Here is a 7,019-nt window from a genome sequence, read left to right as displayed (position 1 = left end):
ACAACAGCACACTAACAAAAAACTGCCATGTTTTTTTGTTGTTGTTCTGTTCTATTCTATTTCGTTTTATTTAGTCTAGTTTTGTGTTTTTATTTTATTATTTGTGGTCTTTTTTTTTTGTTTTCTTTTTTTTATGTTTTAATACAATGTAAAACCCAACAGTGATTCTGATTAACACTTTTTAGTTAACTTTACTTAGTGTCTTAACTTAATTGTTAAAATCTAGTCATCTGTACTATTCACTGTTTACTCAGAAAAACCAAGTTAAGATTAATTGATTGGTTTGAGTGCCATTTTGTCAAGCAAAAAAAAAAAACTTACCATTATGGTGATATGTGTTCACTTTGGTTGGGCTCTTGGAACATTTCTATTAATTTCAAAGGAAGAGAAGTAATAAATAGGTTGCTTTTAAAAGTAGACCTAGCTTTTGACTGAATACTTAACTAGTTAAAGGGTTAGTTCACCCAAAAATGAAAATTCTGTCATTAATTACTCACCCTCATGTCGTTCGACACCCGTAAGACCTCCGTTCATATTCGGAACACAAATGAAGATATTTTTGTTGAAAGCTGAAGGTTGAGAAAGGCTTCAGATAGGCCTCCATTGGCATTCAGTATACTGTTAGACATTTTATTGTATTTTTGCGGTAACTTACTGGCAGCACTATTGCCAGTAAGTTACTGTAATTGCCCCTTTACAGTAGCTTACCTGTAAATGTGTTTTACAGTATGATGCCCTTACCGTAATTTAATTTTACAGTATGATGCCCTTACCGTAATTTAATTTTACAGTATGATGCCCTTACCGTAATTTAATTTTACAGTATGATGCCCTTACCGTAATTTAATTTTACAGTATGATGCCCTTACTTCAATTTCATTTTACAGTATGATGCCCTTACTGCAATTTATTTTTACAGTATAATAATTTTTACAGTAATTTTACTGTAATTTATTTTACTTTTTATTTTACAAAATATGCATATGTTAATATGTTATTACTTTATTTTGAATATTTTACATGAATGCAATAAAATAAATAATACATTTAATAAATTCCAAATAAGAGACTTGAGTCCATGTACATCAGTATATTTTTTATTCACCGTCACAATCAATTACAAAAAACAGAAAAAAAATAGAGAACTGAATTCATTACAACAAATCAAAGCAGAGATCATGACGATATGGCAACAAAAAGTATGAACAAAATACCCCAGTTGGTCTTGGCTGGCCTCCCTACTGGTAAACTACTGATGGCTGATCTGAAACAAAACAGAGGGAAAATGTGTGAGAAATGGTTTATCTCATCTAAATTTGTTCATGGACAGATGAGGTAACAACTTGTGCAACAGCAGTTATTCATAGTTATACTTGTTATATTATTATTATTATTCATAGTTATACTTATATTATATATCTCTATCCCGAGGACAAGCGTGCGCGCTCTGGAGATTATCATGTGAAACGCAACAATACCCAATCAGAAAGCAAGCTGCTGACGGAAGACACCTCCCTCCAGCTCACGCTGGAACATGTAAAGGCCATGTTCACACCATCTCCATTACTTCATCTAAACATTTTCCTTTTCCCCCCCGCAAATTTTCTTTAAAAAGCATTCCATACACTATCAGGGTATATACAGAACTTCTTAAGTTGAATTTAATACCTTTTACTACCTTTTTTAATACCTTCAAAATATTTTTTAATACCAGCACGACTTCAAGCTGCAACTATAGTAGCGTAAATGAAATATCTTTCCAAATGGAATAACATATTGCATCACAATGTAACGAGGTCATTTTAACTTAACATCAACTGCCCACAGAGATGAGAATAGAAATAAAGACAGAAGAGGAAGGAGACATCTTCTTCATAGTTCGTGCAGTGTACAGAGGGAAACGACAAATTTTCACGGCGCAATATAGATTTTTTTTCTTTTTCGTTTTAAATCATGAAGGCGAGTCAGTGGATATCACACAAAAACGTAATGTGTGCGAGAGTCGGTGAAGTCTCAAACCTGGTCAATTATTCACTACTGAAAGTGAACGTAAAATCTGACAAGCTTTCGGCGCATATTCTCACAGAGACAAGAGATATCTCTTTATTTATATAAATCTGCTTTAACATATGCTGATAACGTATAGCCTATAACTGTCTGAATTTATATTCTTAATATTTCTCTTTTGGCCCATATTGTGAAACAAATTAGAAGAGAAGTATAGGCCCATTTAGTGTTAAACAAGTTTTTTTTTAAATAAAGCTGCTCTTACTTTCTGATAATACTGATATTATTGTAGTGTTCTGACATATTATAGACTGATAATCATTTTAATTATAGGCCTATAATTCCTTGTTTAATTGTGCAAAATGTATTTAAATAATGAGGAGTAAGCTAATCTATCTATTCTTTTATTATGCAGCATGTCGGTTGTGCATTGATGCATTATGAAATTATCACGGGGGCAAATTAAATGTATTATCAATTTAATAATAAAAGTAGGCCTACCCTAATAATAATAATAATCATTTATATTCATAAATAGTAAATGCTAAATCTTCACTCATACAGTGAGCAGACAAGTCGCGCTCGAGGATCCGAGCCATGGTGTGAGCACATAAACCGTGAGCTTTGGCTTTACATCGCATGCGATCGTACAGTGTGAGTAGGTAACCTTGCTGAAATCGCACAGAAATCGCACAGTGTATGCCAAGCTTTAAGCAACTTGCATATTTCGAAACAGCTCTTCAATGCCATAGATTCAAATTTAAAGAGTGGTGTTTAGTTGCAAGGTCTAAACACCACAGCACCTCAGCTCGCAATGTAGCGGTGGTGATAGGGCATAGCGTCTGCTGTCTGCCGTCTGTCACGCACTGTTGATGATGCTGCTAGACTAACGTTAGGCTACTGGCAGTGGTTTGAATCGGGAGAGCAGTCGGGGTTGAGGGCAAAGCAGTGGAGGTTGAGGTCGTTGATGCATCTGTAGCGCAGAACATTGGTATGGGAAGCTGCTCGCTACGTCCGCGCATCCTAGCTTGGTGGCTATTTGATTACATATGCGATTTGACGCCATTCACCCCCACCCAGGTTATATTAATTGTCTTCTTGCAGACGTGGCAATAAGCCTCGCGGCTGTTGCAAACTACTGGCCTAAGCCAGACTTTAAATCGTGAGTCCTCCAGCCAGAGGTCCGAAAACTTGCATTTCCCCATGCTTTAATTACTGAATGGAAGCGAGCTCGCGTACATGTTTGTCAGCAAGCCAGCCGCGGACCCAGTTTGTTTCAGCGCGCGCGAACGAACACCACCTCACACGATATCGCGCAGGTCCTACTCTAAACATATAAATAAATCCACGCGAATTTTAGAAAAAAAAGGCCTGTCCTTAACACAAATTGAAAATTTATCTAAAAAAAATTGGGCTCGAAAATTTAATACCTCGTCAGATGACGTTTAGTACTTTTTACTACTTTTTAATGCCCTTAATTTTGGCTAATTTCATTTACTACCTTTTACAACCCCGCGGACACCCTGACTATAAGAGCAATTTCATGATATGATATACTTCATATCACCTGTGGTGTGGTAGGCAAACGTCACCTCCTGCTCAACTGACATCTTATGCTGCCTTCACGTGCTATAGGAATTACTGAACTAGTTTCCTAGTTAAAAAATTGGACATGAACGCCCTCTCAAGTCAAAATCTGAATGTGATGAGCTCGTAATCACAACTTTAGAAGTAGGAAATTTCTAGCACATGAAGGCAGCATAAGACGAGGTTGGCTGAAAATTAAAAGATAAAAGTCTCTCAGAAATTGCAAATAATTAAATACTTGCACCTGTACATACTTGCATGATTAGTTTTTAGTTCAGGTTTTAGTTGTAGTCCAGCTTTGTCCGTTTCTCCGTCTATTCCTCAGTCTCTCTGTTTTCTGGTCACTGGTTGGATATGATCTGCATATAAAATAATGTATACATATTTTGGTAACACTTTACAATAAGGTTGTATTAGCTAACATTAGTTAAAGGGTTAGTTCACCCAAAAATGAAAATTCTGTCATTAATTACTCACCCTCATGTCGTTCGAGACCCGTGAGTCCTCCGTTCATATTTGGAACACAAATGAAGATATTTTAGTGTAAAGCTGATGCTGAGAAAGGCTTCAGATAGGCCTCCATTGGCATTCAGTACATTGACACTTCCAATATCCATGAAAGGCACTTAAAACGTTGTTACAAAGTCCATCTCACCACAGTGACTCTATAATAATTTTACGATGACGACAATAGTTTTTGTGCGCAAAAAAAAATCTAAATAACATCTTTATCCAACTTGTTCTCGACTTCCGTGTGTGCCTCCACGACGCATGCGCGAGAATATTACGCAGATCCGGCGTTCGGACACATGACCCAGAAGCGATTTGTTTACGAGCAGAGGAAGAAGCGCGTGTCTAAGATGTTGAATTCTACATTGATCGTGCTTTAGGTCTCGGCGTAGTTCTCAAAATGGGGCTTAAGTGTGTATTTCATGGATTCCCGAACGCCGGATCTACGTCATATTCTCGCGCATGCGTCGTGGAGGCACACACGGAAGTCGAGAACAAGTTGGATAAAGGTGTTATTTTGATTTTTTTTTTCACACAAAAACTATTGTCGTCGCATCGTAAAATTATTATAGAGTCACTGTGGTGAGATGGACTTTGTAACGACGTTTTAAGTGCCTTTCATGGATATTGGAAGTGTCAATGTACTGAATGCCAATGGAGGCCCATCTGAAGCCTTTCTCAGCATCAGCTTTACACTAAAATATCTTCATTTGTGTTCCGAATATGAACGGAGGTCTTACGGGTGTCCAACGACATGAGGGTGAGTAATTAATGACAGAATTTTCATTTTTGGGTGAACTAACCCTTTAAGGCATTAGTTAACATGAACTAACCATGAACAACACCTCAGTTCAGCATTAGTTAATCTTTGTTAACGTTAGTTCATAAAAATCCAGCTGTTCATATTAGTTCACAGTGCATTAACTAATGTTAGCAAGATTTTAATAATGCATTAGTAAATGTTGAAATTAACATTAACAAAGATAAATAAATGCTTTATAAGTGCAGTTCATTATTAGTTAATGTTAACTAATGTAGTTAACTAATGAACCGTATTGTAAAGTGTTACACAAATTTTTAAGTGCATACAATGAATCATTTTTAATTACTTTGTCATGTTATGCAGTGACATATCCCACATGAGACTAAACAGTCACAACAAGATAACAAATAGATGCCAAGTAGGAAATGTAGGCAACAAGTATTTTTGAAATAATAAAATGTTATGCATTAAAAGACGTTAATCACATAATGTTAGTCAAAATATATACTTACAAAGCCAAAGATGCTCAGTGCTGTGGCTCTTTCTGGGGTGTTGTTAGCTCCTGTTGACACAAGAGAGAAAAAGAAGAAATTTTCATTAATGTTTATTGACTAATGGTGCCTAAATGTTATGCACATGATAATTCACAGATATAGGATGACTGCTAGATTGACCACTTACACAATCAAATGACTATCAACACTGAAAAAAGAGAGAAGACAATAATAGAGCCTACAGTGGCATGTAAAAATGAATTCATATGAAATAATATAATAAATAAGAAGCCACAATGAACATACTTGAACTAATTATTATTTTACTTGAATATATATTAATCCTCTGGTGTATACACTGGCGTAAATGTTCTATTTTACGAGAGAGAGAGAGAGAGAGAGAGAGAGAGAGAGAGAGAGAGAGAGAGAGAGCGGGCGCGCGAGACAGCCTTTGACACCGCTCAGGCGCTAACGTTACTTCAAATGGCGTCACACACATTTAACTGTCAACGAAAATATGTAACTATAACTGGCCGTGAAAAGACGGAAACCATTGTTCGCGTAAATACAACATTTGGTACATAATGTACAATGCAGGTAACAGTTAGTCAATTGTATGCAAATTTAATGGGTTATGAAAGCGGTTCTTGAGGAAAACGAACAGTTCCCCGAGACTGTCATATAGTAATAGCAATTCGATATTATTATTTACTTTCTTCATGTATGTAGCTATATTTACTGGATATTGGTTTACGTTTTAAAAGTATCAAAGACATTTGTGATAAATTTGTCAAATAAAAACTTCTTACCTCAGGAAAGCTCGCAGCTGGTGTCTGGCGATCCGATCCACAGGCAGGGACGTCCGTTATGCGCGCACTCGACACAAACCTCATTTGCGCGGGCTTGGCACGCGAGTAAACAATTTAAATTGTGTGAGGTGTAAGCAAAGTTTATAAATATATTTTTTAAACATTTAAAAATTACATTTATATCACCACACTTGTACTGGTATTACTCTGGCATTAAAATAATAATAAATAAAATAAAATTACGGATCATGAGAAATAAAATGCTAACAGTAGGTGTGTGTGTGTGTGTGTGTGTGTGTGTGTGTGTGTGTGTGTGTGTGTGTGTGTGTGTAGCCTACCGTTAGCATTTTATATCTCATGATCCGTCATTTTATTTTGCAACGTACATTTATAGCCGAAAAATAAACAAGTAATGAAACTTAACTTTGCCCTCAGCCTAAACGATTTGCCAGGGAACAAATTATAGATCCATGAGAGCAAATATGGGCCGTTAAATCTCCACAAGACTAATTATAGCTGGAGACGCCACAGAGACATCAGAGCCAGCGGCAGACGTCAGAAGGACTGGCCGAGGAAAGTCTACTCTCGCCGGGTAAACAAGCGCTGAACGCCGCTGACTCACTGGAGCTCACATCTCCGAAAACACCAGATAAAATGTTAAAATAGGCACTCTTCTTATAAATAAACCACAGATTTGAGCTTTAAACAACTACATTACCGACTGAAAAAGTCTTAAAACTACGTTTTGTCACACATTAACAGTTTTAACACAAAAAGACGTGTAAACACAGCCCATGTCAGTCATTTCTCAACGAGACGAGCCGCTGGCAGAAGCTCCTCCCACTGCAT

At 36.6% G+C, this 7,019-nt stretch overlaps 1 long non-coding RNA gene across 1 annotated transcript; it reads right to left on the bottom strand.

Annotated features, from left to right (window-relative positions):
- Positions 1-1,143: 1,143 nt before the first annotated feature.
- On the bottom strand, positions 1,144-6,281 carry LOC307130741. The gene is made up of 4 exons (XR_013817082.1): positions 6,171-6,281; positions 5,380-5,429; positions 3,849-3,953; positions 1,144-1,264 (listed from the first exon to the last, which is right to left on the bottom strand). It is a non-coding gene; the product is annotated as an uncharacterized lncRNA (long non-coding RNA).
- Between the last annotated feature and the right edge of the window lie 738 nt (positions 6,282-7,019).

This window comes from Gobio gobio, assembly GCF_949357685.1.
Source record: "Gobio gobio genome assembly, chromosome: 8".
NCBI classification, from domain to species: domain Eukaryota; kingdom Metazoa; phylum Chordata; class Actinopteri; order Cypriniformes; family Gobionidae; genus Gobio; species Gobio gobio.
The sequence above is the reverse complement of the archived record's forward strand: the minus strand, read 5'-3'. Positions and strand labels throughout refer to the sequence as shown.